Genomic DNA, 19,147 nt, shown 5'->3' with positions numbered 1-19,147 from the left:
AGGGGCTGGGTACTGTCTCCGTGCTTCTTTTTCTCAAGGCTTGTGCTCTACCACTTGAGCACTCCACAGCTTCTGGCTTTTTCTGAGTTTGTGGCACTGAGGATTCAAACCCTGGCATTCATGCATGCTGAGCGAGCTCTCTACCACTAAGCCACATTCCCAGTCCCACCCTTACAATTTTATCTCTCAACTTGCCTATCCTCAAGGAAAGGCTTCTGAGTATAAATCATCTAAAGAAATCCCTATAGGAAGGTATTAAAGATAAACAAGTCACAGCTCATATTTGAGAGAGACTGTAAACATGTGAAGGCTGTGACAAATGCCTCCATTTAATTTTGTATCAGGTTTCAACACTTAATAAAGTATTAATGAAAAATGAGTCAATGTCCTAAATTATACTGTGTAATTATATAATAGATGTGCAAAATGTAATGAATATTATGTGTATAATAATACTAATACAATAAACAATAAGTAAATGAAAAAAATTGGAAATACAGAAATACAAAATCAATCATAAAAATCACAGTTTGTAATAAACATACACATGTAAAATGTAACATATATTACACATGTACATAAATATTATTTTCCACTATAAGGACTTAATTTAGAACCTGGGAATTGTACCCTGAATTTCTTTTCCTCAAGGACAGTGAGCTTCCCCTTCACCTACGATGCAAAAGAGTTACCCGGATGGTAAGATCAAATCCCAGCAGTGGCAGAAATACTAACCCCAGTTCCAAGACAGTGAGAATTACTTTTAATAGATGCAATTATGTTTATTCAGTTCCAAACTGAATATTTTAAAAGCAGCAGTGTATAATCTTGTATATCTATTCAGACATGCTTCCCTTACCTGCAAAGTGCTTATCTGAGCTCTAAGTTGTTTCCTTTTTTGTACATTTTTTGTTGAAAAATATTGTATAGAGGGATTACAATTACATAAGCAAAGTAATGAGTACATTTACTATTGAGCACTGTTACCTCCTCCTTTGTTTTCCCCTTGCCATCCCTTCCCTCCCACCTCCACAGCTACCCTCCCACTCCCCAGATGAGGTCAGTGACTTAATTTTTTGTTTTTGGCTAGGCACAGGATTTGAACTCAAGTAGTAGAAACTCTGCACCTTCCCTCACATTGCTACAGATTTACCAAGATCCTGAGTTCAAATCCCGGGCTAGGAAAGAAAACTGGCAGAAATTCCAAACCAGGGGGATTATTTTCAATTTATTTAAATAATTTATTTATTTATTTATTTATTCTTTTTTTTTGCCAACCATGGAGCTTGAACTCAGGTTGTGGCAAATATACCTCAACTCTGATTGCCTTAGACTGGACTGCAGCCTCTCACCCATAGTCAATCCTGGGATCCCAGAGGGTTTGCAGGAAGAAAAAAAAAAGTGGGACAGCACAAAAAGTCCCTAGCTGCAGAAGACTGGAGGTTTTACGTTATTCTTTTCTTTACAGGGTGACCATCCTGAGTCAGAATGACATGGCTGCAAAGTGGAGCTGAACTGCTATTCCTGAAGGCTGGTGGGCCATCAGGGAAGCCATTGGCCAACCTGTCAATATAGGCCCTGGGTTAAAAATCTAAGTCCTGACACCTACCAATGGCAGGACATCACAAGACACTCGTTCCTATGCATAGGAACACTGATTGAAAGAGTAGTTCGTGCATCAGTCGAGCCTAAAAGTGGATATAATAATCCTAGGATTCTGACTGATTTTAACTGATAGTTTATTAAGCATGAAAAGAATAATATTACGTCAAAGGCAGTATAATAAATACCTTAGAGTTGGTAGGAATGTAGTAGGCGTCATTCAGTCAGATAGATGGCTCTGGCACTCTATCAATATGTACTAATTGTATACCACCATCTGCCAATCCATTTATCACTGTTTTGGCCAAACCTGGGGCTCCATCTCAGTGCCTGGGAACCACCTCACACCTTCATTGGCTTGAGGCTGCCGTGCTCACCCTTACCCATTCATGAATTGGGCCTGCTAGGCCCGGAGGTCGGATCCCAGCAGTGCCAAAAGTTTAATCTTGGAGTAAGAAGCCAAATGTGACACATGTTTTCCTTTTCTGAGAGAGTCTTGGGTGTCAGGCATTATAGTGAACACATCTACAAATCTAGATGCTATGTGATAGGAAGTAAACAATGTAATAAACCATATAGGGCTCAAAGAGTCAATAAAATAAATGGTAAATAAATGAATAAAACAAGAAATGAAATGAATAACCATACCAAACATGATATTGTCTGACTATATGGAAGTATAAATCCTGTCTTTAAAATGTAAATAAAATGCATATAAGGAGTATGGTTTGCAGGACTGAGGCTTGAATTCAGGCCTAGGAACAGGCCTGACTTTCTTGACTTCAAGTATGGTGTGATTCCCCTAGCCCCACAGTGCTGCCTATTTACCCAGATCTTGAGTTCATATCCCAGGCCTGGCAGAAAAAATGGCACGAATTGCAAAACAGGGAGATAAATAATTGTTTTAAAATTTTTTTAAATTGTTTTAATTTTTTTAATTTAATTTTTTTGTTTGTTTTTGACCATGCACGTGGCTTGAACTCAGATTGTGACAGCTCTGTCTCAGCTTACATCACACTAACCTGGGGTGTAGCTTCCAGAACCAAAGCCGATCCTGGAATCCTAAGACCTGATGTCTGACAGGAAAACAAAATGAAAATGACAGTAAAAAAATCCGCAAGCCGTACATGGTAGGCGGTTTCTTGGCTATGGTTCCTTGCAAGGTGACCATCCTAGGTCTGAATGACATGGATGCCACGCCCAGGTGACCTGTCATTGCTCAAGGCTGGCGGACTGTCAGGAAAGCCATAGGCCAACACTGCAACACAGGCCCTGAGTTCAAATCCTGGTCCTGACACCTACCAATGGCAGGAGATCCCAAGAGACTCCTGCCTGCGCTTAGAAATTCCGAAGGAGGGGCTGGGAAAGTGGCTCAGTGGTAGAGTGCTTGGGTTGCATGCCTGAGGCCCTGGGTTCGATTCCTCAGCACCACATAAGCAAAAAGAAGAAAGCCAGAAGTGGCGCTGTGGCTCAAGTGGTAGAGCACTAGCCTTGAGCTGAAGAGCTGAGGGACAGCACCAAGGCCCAGAGTTCAGGCCCCATGCCTGCAACCCCCCCCCCCCAAAAAAGAAAGAAATTCCAATGGAATGGTATGCAACTCATGATTGAATAGTTCGTACAGCAGTCTGGACTCAAATTAGATGCAATAATCCTAGGACACTGATTGAACTTAATTAATGGTTAATTAGGCATGAAAAGAATAATACTCCTTCAATGGAGGCATAATAACTACCTAAGACTTGGTAGGAATGTAGCAGATGTCATTGAATACTAGATACATGGCTCTGGCACTCTGTACTATTATGTATTTATTGGTATACTACCACCTGCCTATCCATGTATGGCTATTTTGGCCCACCCTGGGGCTCAATCTCAGAGCAAGCCAAAAATTTCCTCCTGGAGTAAGAAGCCAAGTGTGACACCTGTTTTCCTTTTCTGTGAGAGTGCGGGGTGTCAGGCATGATGGAGAACAAGTCTGCAAATCTAAATGCTATGTGATAGGGTGTAAACAATGTAATACATGGTTAGGAGTCATCACAGTCAATAAAATAAATGGTAAATAAATGAATAAAACAAAAAGTACAATGAATAACCACACCAAACATGATATAGACTGAACACCTGTCTGGAAGTTCAATCCTATCTTTAAAATACATGTGAAGACTACGTTTTCCGAGGTTGGGGCCTGAATTCAGGCCTAGGGAAGAGGCCTGACTTTCTGATCTTCAAGCGTAGAGAACTTCCCCTTCACGCAGAGTGCAAGAGTTACCCAGACCCCGAGTCAAATCCCAGGCCTTGCAGACAAAAAAATAGCACACATTTCAAGCCAGGGAGCTTCATTAGCATTTTTCATATTTTTTAAAGTTCACTTTAAGGTTCACCTTTATTTGATACATTTTGATTTTATAACATGAGAGTTTTTTAAAAAGGGGTTTAAACGTTTACATTTCAGCATAGCACATTGGTGTTTCCATTTTGAACATCTGCCATGAAGAGTGAGAATGAAAATGAGTACATCATTCCTCCCTAGAGGAACAATTGATGTTATTTGTACTTAGAGTTATTTCTATAACTATAAACTCTCTGCAATTGCATCGTGTGAGTTTTCCTCAGTGCCTACCACAAAATACAGTAGGAGAGTTCTCATACCACAAAAGGTTGGGTTTCTGAATGAATACTAATTCTGTGAGGACAGTAGGTACTTGTAAGCATTTTGGGAATAAAGTGAATTATAAATAGAAAAAAAAAAAAAACATTGGGACTGGGATGTAGCTCAGTAGTGGAGTATTTGCCTAAAGAGCATAAGACCGTGGAAGAAAAGGAAGGCAAGTTTCCTAAAGCTCAGAAGGTTAGAATTTTATGATCCATACGAACAAACTTCTTTCTTCTTTTTTTTTTTTTTTTGTCGGTGGTGGGGCATGAACTCTAGGGTTCGCTGCCCACCTTCAGCTCTTCAACTCATGGCAAGTGCTCTAATGCTTGAGCCACAGTGCCATTTCCGGTTTATTGGACATAAGGGTCTCACGGACTTTCCTGTCCAGGCAGGCTTTGAACTCCCATCCTCAGATCTCAGCCTCCTAAGTAGCTAGGATTATAGGTGTGAGCCACTGTCACCTGGTGAATGAACAAACTTATTAAAGATTGATTCTGAGGAAAGGAACTTGGAATACACTTTTAATATATATAATTTATAAAGCCATGGTTAAGGCACTAATTCAGAAGTATTTATTCATTGGCTAGTTTTTTAGTTTATTTAAAGATATATATATATATATATATATATATACACATACATTTTTAATATATCTACATAGATATTATTAAAACATAGCTTTGAAGTGTACCTAAAAGCATATGTGCTCATGTAAAGTTATACAACTGTACAAGCTTGATTTTTTTTTTTTCAGTTTGTTGGTGCCATAAATTAGGTGGGATGTGTGTACTGTTGTTTTTTTCTCTGTTTTTGGAGGATTTCTCTCTGCTTTCTTCCGCTATCCACCTCTCTCTGCACTTTAATTCAGCTTGCTCTTTCTTGGCTTGATTGTTCATAGCTGATTTTCTACCACTTCAGCCATACCTGTAGCCTGGCTTTTTGCCAGTTAATTGGAGATGTCGTTTCTCAGGCTTTTCTGCCTGGATTGGCTTTGAAATTTCATCTTCCAGTTCTCACCTCTTGAGTAGCTGGGATTAAAGATGTGAGCCACTGGGGTGCCTAGGGATGAATTCGACTTTGGTTGGTGTATTCTTTCTGTTTTTCTAAGCATGGGATCATCTACTATAGAATTTCTGTGAATGTCCTGGGTCTGAAGTAAGATATATAATACATATGCTAATCTGTATAGTTCTCATAAGATGTAATCAATTTAATACATGTTATAAGTGTAATAATAGTCAATATAAATAATGAATGAATGAATAGTGCAAGAAATAAAATACATACACAGTAAAATAATATGCGGTAAACATAAGTATGTAGATATTAATCATTATTTCAAATGTGGATGAATATTACTTTAACAGGATTGGGATTGAATTCAGGCCTAGGGAACAGGCCTGAATTGCTTGTCTTCAAAGATGGTGAGTTTCCCCATCCCCCACAGTGCATTAGATTTACCCAGACTCTCAGTTCAAATGCCAGGCCTGAGAGGAAAAATAAAAGTTTTGAATGCCAAGCTGGGGAGCTTCATTAGTATTTTTACAATTTTTTTTTCGTGGGGCTTGAGCTCTGGCCTTGGGCACTGTCCATGCACTCTTCAGCTCAAAGCGAGTGCACTACCGCTTGAGCCACAGCACCACTTCTGGTTTTCTAGTGCTTTATTGGAGATAAGAGTCTCATGGGCTGTACAGCCTGGGTTGGATTGAACCACAATCCTAAGCCTCTTGAGTAGCTAGAATTACAGGTGTGAGCCACCGGCGCCCAGATATTTCTAATATTTTAAAATTTTATTGATTGATTGATTGGTTGCCAATCACGGGGCTTGCACTGAAGTTGTGGCAACACTGCCTGAGATTCCATCACCCTAGGCTGGGATGGTGCAGCCTCTGGACTCACGGCCGATCATGGGATGGTACGCCTCAGGGGCTGACAGGAAAACAAAATGAAATCAGCACCAAAAAAAACCGCGATCTGTGGATGGTCGGCGGTTTCTTGGTTTTCCTTCCTTGCATGGTGACCATCCTGGTTTCAAATGACATGGCTGCAACCTGTAGGTTACCTGGCACTGCTGAAGGCTGGCAGGCTGGCAGTGAAGCCATAGGCCAACCTGGACACCTAGGTCCTGAGTTTGAATCCCGGTCATGCCACTTCCAAAGGGCTGGGGAGCCTGAGAAACTATTGCCTGTCCATAAGAGCACCAGAGGACTGTGAACAATGTCATGGTTCGATGAGTAGTTCATCAATCAGTCTAGCAGAAAATTAGACCCAATAATCACAGGACACCGACTGATTTTAATTCATAGTTCATTATGCACTAAAAGAATACTATTGATTAAATGGAGTCCTCACTAAAGACCTGAGAATCCGTAGGAGCGTAGTATGTGTCATTGAACACTAAATAGATATTTCTGGCAGTATGTAAATATCTAAATGTATATTTATTTGTATCGCATCATATGCATAGAACATTTTTGCTATTTTGGCCAAACCTGGAATTCGATCCCAGGTCTTCAGATCCACTTGGCACCTGCATGGGCTAGATGCTGCCATGCTGACACTCACCCCTTCAGGAATTGGGCCTCCTAGTCCCTCAGTCAAGGTCCCATCATTGCCAAAGTTTCTTCCTGGTGTAAGATTCCATGTGTGACACCTGTTTTCCTTTTCTGTGCAAGTGCTGGGTTTTAAGTATGATGTGCATGTTATGTATTCAAAGCTATATGCTATGGAATAGATTGGAACAAATGTAATAAATGTTATAGGTGTACTCACAGTCCATAAAATAAATGCTAACTCAATCAATCAATTAATAATAATAAAATATAATGAATCACTCCAACAAACATGATTTAAAATGAATATAGAGATATAACTCCAATATTTAAAATGTCTACAAATGTTTTGTTTTTCAGTACTGGTGCTTGAATTCAGGCCTAGGGAAGAGTTGAGAAGTGCATGCATGATTCACATAGGAAATGATAGGTAAGATCTGAATTAAGACTGCATGAAGTGTGACAATAATAATTACATTCAGGAAATTGACGGATTGGGAAAGATCCAAGAATTGGTAGTCACATGGAAGATAGGATTCCAACACAGCTCACCACATCTCCTACTCTATACAAACAGGCCTTTATTAGCATATTAATTTCAGCTTATGAATGTATGAATATGGTGCTCCACCCCCACCTCAGGGCTAGATCTCACGTCCTGTGTATGGCCTACCTCCTTAGTGGCTCACAAGCTGGTGTGCTCATGTTGACCCATTTGGCAGTTGGTTCTGCTAGGCCCTGAGTTCTACTTCTAGCATTGCCAAAAGGTTCATCCTGATGTGAGATGCCAAACCTTGCAGATGTTTTCCTATGCTGGGTCCTGGGTCACAGCTAGGATCTAGAAAGCATAGGAAACTCTATACCCATTGGAATAGGTTGTCATCCATGTGAGCACAGTTATATATTTCCTCCTATACTCAATAAAATACACAATACATAGATGAATAAGACACAAAATAAAAAGATTAACTGAAAACAAGGTGCATGCCACATCTTTATGTAAATAGAGATCCTATGTTTAAAAGAGGTGGGCTTGTCCAGTGCTGGGGCTTCCTTTGCATGGTGACAATTCTGGGTCCAAACATGGCTGCCTGCAGAGTGAAGGTGACCTGACATGGCTGAAAGCCTGCTGGTTTTTTGGGGTGCCACAGGCTAACCAGACAATGGAGGTCCCGAGAATGAATCCCAGTCAGCCCTTTTACTATGAGAGAACTGCTGGAGATCCTGGGACACTGGTTTCTGGGCCTAGGAAGGGTCCTGGAATGCAATCAATCTTATCTTTGAATGAGTAGTTCCTGCTTGATGTGAGTAGGAAATGATAGGCAAGATTCATGGGATATCGATTATTTTTAATGAAGAATTGATGAAGCATGACCATAATCATCACAGTTATGAAATGGAGGCATCGGGGAAGATCCAAGCATTGGTAGTCACAAGGTAGTTCCCATCACAGGTCTCCATCTCTTCTACACTATAAAAATATGTACTTATTTGCATACTAACTTGCACTTACAAATGCATGACTATTTTCCCCCCTCCTAATCCCCTTCTCCCAGGGCTGTATCTCAGGTCCTAGAACTGGCCTACCTCCTTAGTGGCTCACAAGCTGGTGTGCTCACTTTTGCCCATTCACCAATTGGGCCTGCTAGGCCCTGAGTTTGTATCCCAGCACTGCCAAAAGATTATCCTGATGTGAGAAGCCTATCGATCCATCTGTTTTCCTGTCCTGAGAAAGACCTGGGTCTCAGGGAGGACGGAGATTACTACATAGGCAACCCTATACCCAAAGGAGTGGGTTGCCATCCATGTCAGCACAGTTATATCTGTCATCATAATCAATAAAATACACATTGCATCCATGCATAAGACACAAAATAAAGAGAACGAGTACACTGAATGCAAGATGTCACCCATCCATGTATGATAATATAGATCCTGTATTTAAACGATGAATTCATGATTATATTGATCCTCCCTTCCAGGGCTCAGTCTCAGAACCTGGGTACATCCTAGCTCCATAGTGGCTCACAGGCTGGTGTGCTCAAATTGACCCAATTCACCAATTGGGCCAGCTAGGCCCTGAGTTCAAATCCCAGCACTTGCGAAAGATTCATCTTGATATGAGAAGCGCATCGATCCACCTGTTTTCCTGTCCTGTGAAAGTCCTGGGCCTCAGCCAGGATGGAGAATGCTATATAGGCAACTCTATAGCCATGGGAATAGGATGTCATCCATGTCAGCACAGATATACCTGTCACCATACTCAATAAAATAAACAATACATCCATGAATAAGACTCAAAATAAAAAAAAGATAACTACATTGAATGCAAGATGCATACCAAACCTGTATGTAAATAGAGATCCTATATGTAAAAGAGTTGGGCTTGTTATTTTGTCCAGTGCTTGGGCTTCAAATCAAGCCCTGGGCCAGGCCTGACATTCTAGTCTTCAAGGATGGTGAGCTTCCCCTTCTCCCACAGTGCAATGGGGTTACCCAGACCTGAGTTTAAATCCCAGCTCTAGCAGTATCACAGTGTGAGTTCTTAGCTAGGGTGCTTCATTCATAATTTTTTATTTATTTATTTTTTTGCCAGAGCCGGGCCTTGAACTCAAGTCATGGCAACTCTGCCTCAGCTCTGATCATCCTAGGCTGCAGCCTCTGGACCCACAGACCTCGGACCCTAGGATCCAGGGGCTTGCTGGAAAAATAAAAGCCCCGAGGGGGAATAAAAGCGGTGGAAAGTTCCACCTGGCACTTTTACATTTATTTTCCTTTGCATGCTGACCATGCTGGGTCCAAACACGGTGGCCTGCAGAGTGAAGGTTACCTGGTGTGGCTGATGGCCTGTTGGCCATCAGAAGAGCCAGAGGCCGACCCAGCAACGTAGGCCCCGGGGTCGAATCCTGGTCAGCCCCCATGCATTGAGGGAATGGTGGGAGATTCTGAGATACTCATTTCCAGACCTAGGAAGAGTCATGGAATTCGATGGATCTCATCTTTGAATGAGTAGTTCCAGTTTGATGCTAGTAGGAAATGATAGGCAGGACTTATGGGGTATAGATTATTTTTAATGAAGAGCTGATGAAACATGGCCATAATCATCACAGTCATGAAATGGAGGCATTGGGGAAGATCCAAGAATCATTAGTCACAAGGTAGACTGGATTCCATCACTGGTCGCCATCCTACTCTATACAAATATGTACTTATTTACATACTTCCTTTAGATTATGAAAGGATGACTGTTATGCTCCCCTTCTCCGCCCTGCCCCACGCCCACACAGGGCTCAATTTCAGGTCCTGGGAATGGCCTCGCTCCTTAGTGTCTCACAGTCTAGTGTGCTTACCTGGACCCATTCGCCTATTGGTCCTGCCATACCCCGAGGTCAGATCCCAGCACTGCCAAAAGATGAATCCTGATGTGAGAAGCCAATCGTTGCACCTGTTTCTCTGTCCTGTGAAAGTCCTGGGTCTCAGCTAGGATGCAGTATGCTATATAGGCAACTCTATATTCATGGGAATCAGTTGCCATCCATGTCAGCACAGTTATAGCTGTCATCTTATACAATAAAATACAAAATGCATCCATGACTAAGGCACACAATAAAAAGAATAACTACACTGAATGCATGATGCATTCCACATCCCTATGTAAAGAGAGATCCTATGTATAAAGTAGGTGAGCATATGATTTTTGCCAGTGCTCGGGCTTCAGTTCAGGCCCTGAGACTAGGCCTGACCTTGTAGTCTTCAAGGATGGTGAGCTTCACTTTCCCCCACAGTGCAACAAAGTTACCCAGTCCTGAGTTGGAATCTCAGAGGTGGCAGAAAAATGGTGAGAATTCTGAGCCAGGGTGTGCTATTGTTATTATTATTATTATTATTATTATTATTATTATTATTATTATTATTATTATTATTATTCTTGCCAAGCATGGGATTTGAACTCAGTTCATGACAACTCTGCCTCAGCTTCAATCACTTCAGGCTGATGGGCTCCCATGGGCCTGTAGCCGATCCTGGGATCCTAGGCTCTAAAACTTTGCAGGAAAAACTGACAGAAAAATGACAGGAAAAGATGACAGAAAAATGACAGAAAAAATGTCGCAGGATGGATTTTTTATATTTTCTTGTTTTGCACGGTGACCATCCTGGGTCTGAATTACACGGCTGCAAATGGTACTTCACCTTGCATTGGAGAAGGCTAATGGCCCATCAGGGAAACCATAGGCCCATGCGGCAAAATAGGCCCTGAGCTTGAATCCTGGTCCTGACACCTACCAGTGCGGGGAGATCCCAAGATACTTGTTCCTATGCATGGGAATAACAATGAAATGTTAGCAAACGCATGATTGAATGAGAAGTTTCTGCGTGTATTGGTCAAGTCCAAAATTAGAGGCAGTGATCCTAGGACAATGATTCATCTTAATGAATGGTTAATTAAGCATGAAAAGAATACTATTCCTTCAATGGTGGCATAATAAAGTCCTAAGAGTTAGTAGGAATGTAGTTGATGTCATTAAATATTACGTAGATATCTCTGGCACTATGTACAAATATATTTTTTTTGTTGTTCTACCACCTGTCTATCCATGTATGGCTATTTTGTCCACTCCTGCAGCTCAATCTCAGGGTCTGGAAATGCCCTGGCAGCTTCATTGGCTTGAGGTTGCAGTTTTGACACACCCATTCAGGGTCTGAATTGGGTCTGCTAGGCCCTGAGTTCAGATCCCAGCACTGCCAACAATTGGATCATGGAGTAAGAAGCTGAGTGTGATAGCTGTTTTCCTTTTCTCTGAGAGTCCTGGGTGTCAGACATGATGGAGAACACATGTGCAAATCTAGATACTATGTGATGGGTTGTCATCAATATCATGAATGGAATGTGTGTCATCAGAGTCAATAAAAAATCTCATATCTAAAATATACTGGGAAATCAGAAAATTAAATCGCCCAACAACAAATCCTCAAAGAAACAATTGCCCAATAAAAGAGTGGGCAAAAGACTTAAAGAGAAACTTCTCTGAAGAGGAAAGAAGCATGGCCAATAGACACATGAAGAAATGCTCAACCTCCATAGCCATAAAAGAAATGCAAATCAAAACAACATTGAGATACCACCTCACACCAGTTAGAATGGCTATAATCAAGAACTCTAATAACAACAGATGCTGGAGGGGATGTGGACAGAAGAGAACCTTACTGCATTGTTGGTGGGAGTGTAAACTTGTTCAACCACTTTGGAAAGTAGTATGGAGGTTCCTCAAAAGACTTCACATAGAACTCTCCTATGACCCAGCAATCCCACTTTTGAGCATTTACCCAAATGTTTACAAACAAGACCACACTAAAGCTACCAGCACGACTATGTTTATTGCAGCACTATTTACTATAGCTAAGATATGGAACCAGCCCAGATGCCCCTCAGTAGATGAATGGATCAAGAAAACGTAGTATATATACACAATGGAATTCTATGCCTCCATCAGAAAGAATGACATTGCCCCATTTATTAGGAAATGGAAAGACTTGGAAAAAATTATATTAAGTGAAGTAAGCCAGGCCCAAAGAAACATAGGTCCCATGGTTTCCCTTATTTGCAATATCTAGTATATGTCTGGGTCAAGCAGAATAGGTCAGATAAGGTGATGTTAGGGAAATGAACCCTAAGATATGTACTCAAATGATTTTTCTCTCTCTTGTGATTGTTTCTGACACATGTATAATATTATTTCTTTGTTGCTTTGTACGTCCCTCTCCCACAGTATAACACCTGCTTTCACTGTATTTGATGTCGGTATAATTTGTGGAGGGGAACAGGAAAAATTAATCGTTTAAATAGGGATACAGGTGGACCCATTGCAGCAATGAGATGTACAAGTCGTTATGTCAAAAATGAACTTTACAACATTGGTGCAGGGGGAGTGTGGGGGAGGAGCAGGGAGGATTGGTTGGGGGGGTGAGAGGGAACATGGGAAGGGATGGGAAGTGGAAACAAAGGAGGAGGCTACAATGCTTGATATGAAATTACTCATTATCTTGCCCATGTAATTGTATCCCCTATGTACAGTATTTTCACAATTAAAAAATGGAAAATAAATGAATAAAACAAAAATACAATAAATAACCAATACAAACAGGACATGGACTGAAAATCTATATGTAAGTAGAAATCTTACCTTTACAATATATATAAATAGAATTTTTCCAGGGCTGGGACTTTAATTCATGCCTAGGGACCAGGCCTCACTTTCTTGTCTTCAAGCATGGTGAGCTTCCCCTTCGTCCACAGTGCTTCAGAGTTACCCAGGCCTTAAGTTCAAAATCAAAGGTAGGAGAAACAGCGTGAATTGCAAGCCAGGGAGCTAATTTTTTTCTGCTTTTTGCTTTTTTTGCCAAGCATGGTCTTGAACTCAGGTCATGGTAACCGTGCCTCAGCTTTCATCACCATAGGCTGGGGTGCAGCCGCTGGAAACACAAGCTATCCTGGGATCCTAGAACTTCAGGCCCTGTGCAACGGGGGAATTGCACAGAAAAAAGTGGCAGGATGGCATTTTTACATTTTCTTACTTTGCAGTATGGCCATCTGGGTCTGAGTGATCTGGCTCCAAAGCATACTTCACCTTGCATTGCTGAAGGCTTGCAGGCTACTGAGGAAGCCATAATCCCGAACAATGATTAGCCAAGCACCAGTGGCTCTCACCAGTCCTCCTTGATACTTACAAGGCTGTGATAGGAGGATCATGGTCAAAGTAACCCTAGGCAGGAAAGTCCTTGAGACACCTGTCCAACCTCAATGCCAACAAAGCCAGAAGTAGAGCTGTGTGGCTCCAGTGGTAGAGGGCTAATCTTGAGCAAGAACACCTCATGGACTGTGACCAGATCCTGAGTTCAAGGTCCAGGACTGGCAAAAACAGACATACACACAATCTGTGCAGCCATCTGGCTAAAGCAGGTCTCCCTCTTGTCCCCAACTGGATTGGACAGACTTTCCTGGTAAAGGAGCTGCTGTCATGTTGACTAGGCCCATTTGGTCTGCATCCCAGGATTCCAGGCACACCCCCATTTTTTCATCGTTCTTTTTCACCAATGGGATCCAAGAATAGTGGACATGCCCATATTACATGCTTCCCAGTAGCACCTGGAATCCCTCTGTTGGGTGACACCACTATCAGCAGTTGAGGAATGTAGAGGTGGCTGAGTGGTGAGCAAGAGACTCCAGGTGACTTTGAGGTAGAGTAGGAAACAATGTCCTAGTCAGTGAGTGGGAGAATAGAAGATTTTCTAGAGCCTGGGAATGTGGCCAGCCCAACTTTCCCGTCCTGGCGCTCAGATGTCTGAAACAATAAGAATCAATGAGAGAACTGTGGGCAAAAAGCTGCCACAAGAACACCAGCAGTATCCTCCCGACAGACCTGAAACATTCAAGAAAACAAAGAACACGAAAAAGGGAGGGATCCCCAAGACAAACACCACTGGGGAGCGAGATTGAATGGAGAGTCCAGCGAAAGGTGATGCCGACCATGGGCCTACCCTGACTTTGGACTCAGTCACAGCCACCAGGGTCCAGAGTGTCAAGGGTCCCAATCCCACCAAGGATCCACAGAGGTGCTACCTGCATATGGTGCCCACCCTGGACCACAGAAAAGAAGAAACCAGGCACTCTGTGCCAAGATCCAACCACTGAAGTAGGGAGACAGACCCGCAGGGTCAATGGGAGTAAGAGAGGGAGAAGATAGACCAGATACATGCAGCACCAAAAATGGAGGTAGAAATCCAAAAGGCACCCATACAGCGGTTGGTTTCGGCAGAAAGCGATTTACAATGTGCACTGGCCCAAGTGCAGCAGGCCGCTGATGACAGAGAAAGGGAGCATGAAGCTGTCACCAGCTGCCTACAAGCTACAGAGTGGCGTGTGGCAGAGCTGGAGATAGTGGCTTCTCTGGTCACTGCTGCAAAGGAGAAGACCAAAATGTTCCTCAAACAGCTGAATGATGTGATCCTTCAGCTCGAGGAAAATACCAGAAACTTTGATGACCTGGAGCAAGTGAACACAGAGTTGCAGGAGAAGGTGGAAGTGCTGTAGATACAGAGGAGCAACATGAAGAAGAGAATATGCAAGTTCCAACAAGCGCTGGAGGGCATTAGGTACTGAAGATGGAGTTGAATAACCTGGAGGAACAACTTCATATCCAGGTCCAGGAAAACCAGTCTCCGTCTTCAGAACGTGGAGCAGCAGGAGCAACTGCAGAGACTGGAGGAGAAAGCCTAGGATCAGCAGGAGACCCCTGAGACCCCACGATGTGCATGTGTGTGGGATAGACAACCGGAGGAAAAGCTGGCCCTGCTGTGGGACGCTCTCCACCGGGTGAGCAGTGAGAAGGAGGAGCTTGCCAGCATCCTGGACACAAAGCAGCAGATGAAGAAACATCTGCGGGAGCAGTAGGACTGCTCAGAGAAGAAGATAGAGAAATGGATAGTGGTGGCTGAGAGAGAGAGAGAGCCAAGCAGCTCAGGAGCAGCAGGAGCAGTCCCTGGGCCAGTGCAGGAGTTCAGAACCTCCTGTGAATGGCACATTGTCTCCAATGAGTGACTGTGGTCTGAGAAGGAGGCCCTGCAGCAGCACTTAGAGAGGCAGATCCAGCTGCTGGAGCAGCTGATGCAAGTGAAGGGCTCAACAAACTGGAGGGACCAGGTGGTGTCCCCGAAGTGGCAGGACACTCTCAAGTGCCTGGAAGCCACCAGATCACAGGAGGAATGCCTGCAAGCCCAGCTGAGCTTCCTGGCTTTCCCTGGGGAAGGGGAAGGGATGAGCCCTGGAGAAGCAAAAGGTAACTAGGTGAATCCCCACCACCACATGTGACCATCACACAGGATGGAGAGGTTCCCCAGACCAAGAGTGACATGGCTCTGAGAGTGCTCTTGGAGGATGAGATCCACAGGGGGAAACCCTGACCCAAGAATGGTGGGCTAGCTTCAGGCACCCCATGGCCAACCCAGCAGCTCAGTGCCAGACTGAGCTGGAGCCACAGACCCTCATCCATGACCTGCCTGATGAGGTGGACTTCCAGAGTCCAGCAGGTAAGCTCCACCATTGATGCAGCCAGCTTTTGGCACACATCCAAACTATCAAGGAGTCCCTCATGGTGTGTAAAGAGCAGATGTTGGTCCTGAATGAGCTATGTTGGGAAAAAGCCCAGTGCATGCACTGGCTGTCTCAGGAGAAGATCGAGAAGAGGAGAGTGTTGAGGAGCTGCTGTCACTCCTAGCCAGGGAAAGCACAGACAGCAGTTTCCAGATGCCAGCACAGGCTGAGCCTCCCATCCCCCTCCCCAACACTGCTTCAGAAGCAACTTGAAGACAGCATGGAAACTGCCAGAGGAGAGGTCAGGGTTCCCGACCCCATAGTGGATTCCCCCAAGGAGCAGGTCCTGCCCCAGATGCCCCACATCCAGATCTGCCCACAGCTTCCAGGCTCAGGGGAGGAGTGCTCTCTCACTTTCTCCGGTAGACTGATGTAGATGACGACTCTCTATGTGACATACTGACTCTCAAAAGCGTTGGCAGCCACCAGAAGTAGGTGACCAAGTGGCTTTCTCTCAGGCCTCCATCTGCCGGGCAACGGGAAGGTTAAACTGGGGATAGGGTAGGGCAGAGGCTGAAGGGAGTTGGCCCAAACTCAAGGGACATCTAATGGCCTATTGGTGGCCCATTGGTGACTTCTGGCATGCTAGGCAAACACTCTACCACTGATCCACATTCTCAGCTAGGATGATTTTTCCCCCTCCCAAACCCATATGGCCATTCCTCAGATAAATAGGAAGTAGGGGCTAGGATTAATATGAAGCACAAGTCTGGTTCAACCCAAAATATTCCCCTGCCCCCTCTTCCCACACCCTGAGTTGAAGTTTTTCTTCTACCATTGAGGGATGAGAGAGGGAGGGGGGAGTCCCAAGAAAATACCAACAACAGTGGCCCCCTGAGTCCCACATCCTTCCCCACACAAGTGGTCCTCCAGATTCCAATCTTACCTGACTCAATGTAAAGTCTAAACTGTCTCCCTACCACTGCAAGGCTCAGGATGAAATAAAAGTCAGCCCAGGCCTCAGCCCACACCCAAAGTGGAAGCTCCTAGTCCCAGACCTACTTCCACCTCTGACTGCCCCTAGTTAGGCCACACCCACCACTCACCACTATGATGGTGGTGATGACCTCATGGATGGATTCCAGGAAGAAGGTCTATGGCAAAGAGCAGAAGCATCAGGGTGAGCAGGGCAGAAGGAGGTGGGGTGATTGCTCTGGGATCTTCCTTGGAGCCCTCCCATCCAGCCAGAACCATGCTGACCCAAAGCACGAACAAGGCCAGGGGGTGAGACGAGATGGAGGAGCACAGGATTAAAGGAGGTACTGCTTTGTCTTGGAGGACTTGATTAATTCCAATTATAATTAATTCCAATTACATTTGGCCCATGCCAATCCCAAAGACATCATGCAATGCCTCTCCGTGTTGTTGTTGGTCGTGAAGGCTGTCCCTGAGCTCTTTTTCTCAAGGCTGGCACTCTACCACTTGAGCCACAATGCCACTTTTGTTTTCTGATGGTTCATCGATAAGAGTCTCATACACTGTCCTGCCCAGACTGGCTTGGCACCATGATCCTCCAGATCTCAGCTTCCTGCGTAGCTAGAATGACAGGCATGAGCCACCAGTGCCCAGTATGTGATGCCTTTTGAAGGCATCTTGGCGAGTCTGTAAAGGAGCCCCAAAGGGCCTGGATAGACGATGACCCAATCAAGGAGCCGGGATGGGGGAAGGTTGACCTTCTAGCCATTCTGTTCCTCCAAAATTGAAGATGCCAGGTGATGTTGTATGCACCAAACACCTGGGCCAGCAGCCACCAGGCTTAGTGGGGGAAAAAGTAGAGAATACCCAAAGACTGCAGTGTAGAAATCTCTGATTTTGCATATATGTGGTGTGTGTGTTTGTGTTTGTGTGTGTGTGTGTGTGTGTGTGTGTGTGTGTGTGTGTGCAGCCCCACTTCCTTTTTGATGGTTAATTGTAGGTATGAGTCTCAAGGACTTTGCTGTCCATGGTGGCTTTGAATCATGATTGGGGGCCCCAGGGAAGCAAGAGTAAACACAAGTGACAAGTACAATCCCTATTGTGGGCCACTCCTGCCCCCTGGTGGCCACACACGGAACATGCGGTCTCATGCCATTATCCTCTAGAGTTCAATTTGGGCAAGTTACTAGGGCCAAGCTGACTTTTGCTCACCCTGATTGCTGATGCCTGAGTAGGTCTGTTCAACCCTAGGCCCAGAGAGCTCCAGGAGGCCCAGCTTTCCAGGGCAACAGGGAAGGGAGAGGTCAGCTCCAGGCTGAGCTAAGAGCCTTTGCCCACGGATACCCTAACTTGGCCTTACTTATCACCATAAGACCTGTCAAAGAAAAACCCCCAAAAACAAAATTGGATCTGTGCCTCCAAGTGTTAGAGCTCTAGCATTGAACCAAAGAGCTCAGGGACAGGGCCCCCAAGCTTTTAGTTAAAGACCCCCAGCTGACTTCCCTCATAAAACACAGCTTGTCTAAATGTGAACTGGTAGGATTTGTGACGTGTTTCTGAAGAATGGTGATACTGAAGAAAGCACCCTAATTCTAATGACAGCTGAACTTGTGACATACAGCTATGTGCTGAGTCCTTCACAGGGCGCTATTTACTGGGTCCTTCCCTCATGGGAGTTATATGCTGAGTCCTTAAAAAGATTTTGTTTGCTGAGTCATCCCAAAGGGTGCTATGTGCTGAATCCCTGAGAAGAGTGGGCCATCCTGGTTTTTTTTAAAGGGGGCTTTTTGCTGAGTCCATTACACAAAGTATTGTACTCTGAGTCCTTCAAAAGTTGTGGTGTGTTAATGCATCCTAAAGGGTCCTGCTATGTGTGAGCCATTGAGAAGAGAGGGATGAAGTGTATTTTGAGTGCTGTGTGCCAAGTCCTTTCCATAGGGTGCTCTGTACTGTCCTTCATATGGTGCTGTGTGCTGAGAGCTTCCACAGTGTGGTATGTGCTGAGTCCTTCAAAATTGTTCTGTGTGCTGAGTTTATCGAAGGAAGCTGTGCACTGGGTGTTTTACACAGCGTGCTTCAACACAGATTATGATGAGTCCCTGGGAAAGAGTGCTATGTGCTGAGTGTTTCAAAGCATGCCATTCACTGAGTCCTTTACACTGTGGGCTATAGACTCCCTCCTTCAAAGGGTGCTGGGTAGAGTACTCAGCATACTACATGCTGAGTCCTTCAAGGGGAGCTGTGTGCTGAGTCATTTACACAGGGTGCTTTGTGCTG

The 19,147-nt window shown here is 44.2% G+C and overlaps 1 long non-coding RNA gene across 1 annotated transcript; it reads right to left on the bottom strand.

The window, feature by feature from the left end:
- Positions 1 to 14,066: 14,066 nt before the first annotated feature.
- LOC138809154 (uncharacterized) lies at positions 14,067 to 16,947 on the bottom strand. The gene is made up of 3 exons (XR_011366736.1): positions 16,842 to 16,947; positions 16,310 to 16,421; positions 14,067 to 14,147 (listed from the first exon to the last, which is right to left on the bottom strand). It is a non-coding gene; the product is annotated as an uncharacterized lncRNA (long non-coding RNA).
- Between the last annotated feature and the right edge of the window lie 2,200 nt (positions 16,948 to 19,147).

This window comes from Dipodomys merriami, unplaced genomic scaffold, assembly GCF_024711535.1.
Source record: "Dipodomys merriami isolate MVZ:Mamm:240054 unplaced genomic scaffold, mDipMer1.0.p SCAF_488, whole genome shotgun sequence".
Classification (NCBI taxonomy): domain Eukaryota; kingdom Metazoa; phylum Chordata; class Mammalia; order Rodentia; family Heteromyidae; genus Dipodomys; species Dipodomys merriami.
The sequence above is the reverse complement of the archived record's forward strand: the minus strand, read 5'-3'. Positions and strand labels throughout refer to the sequence as shown.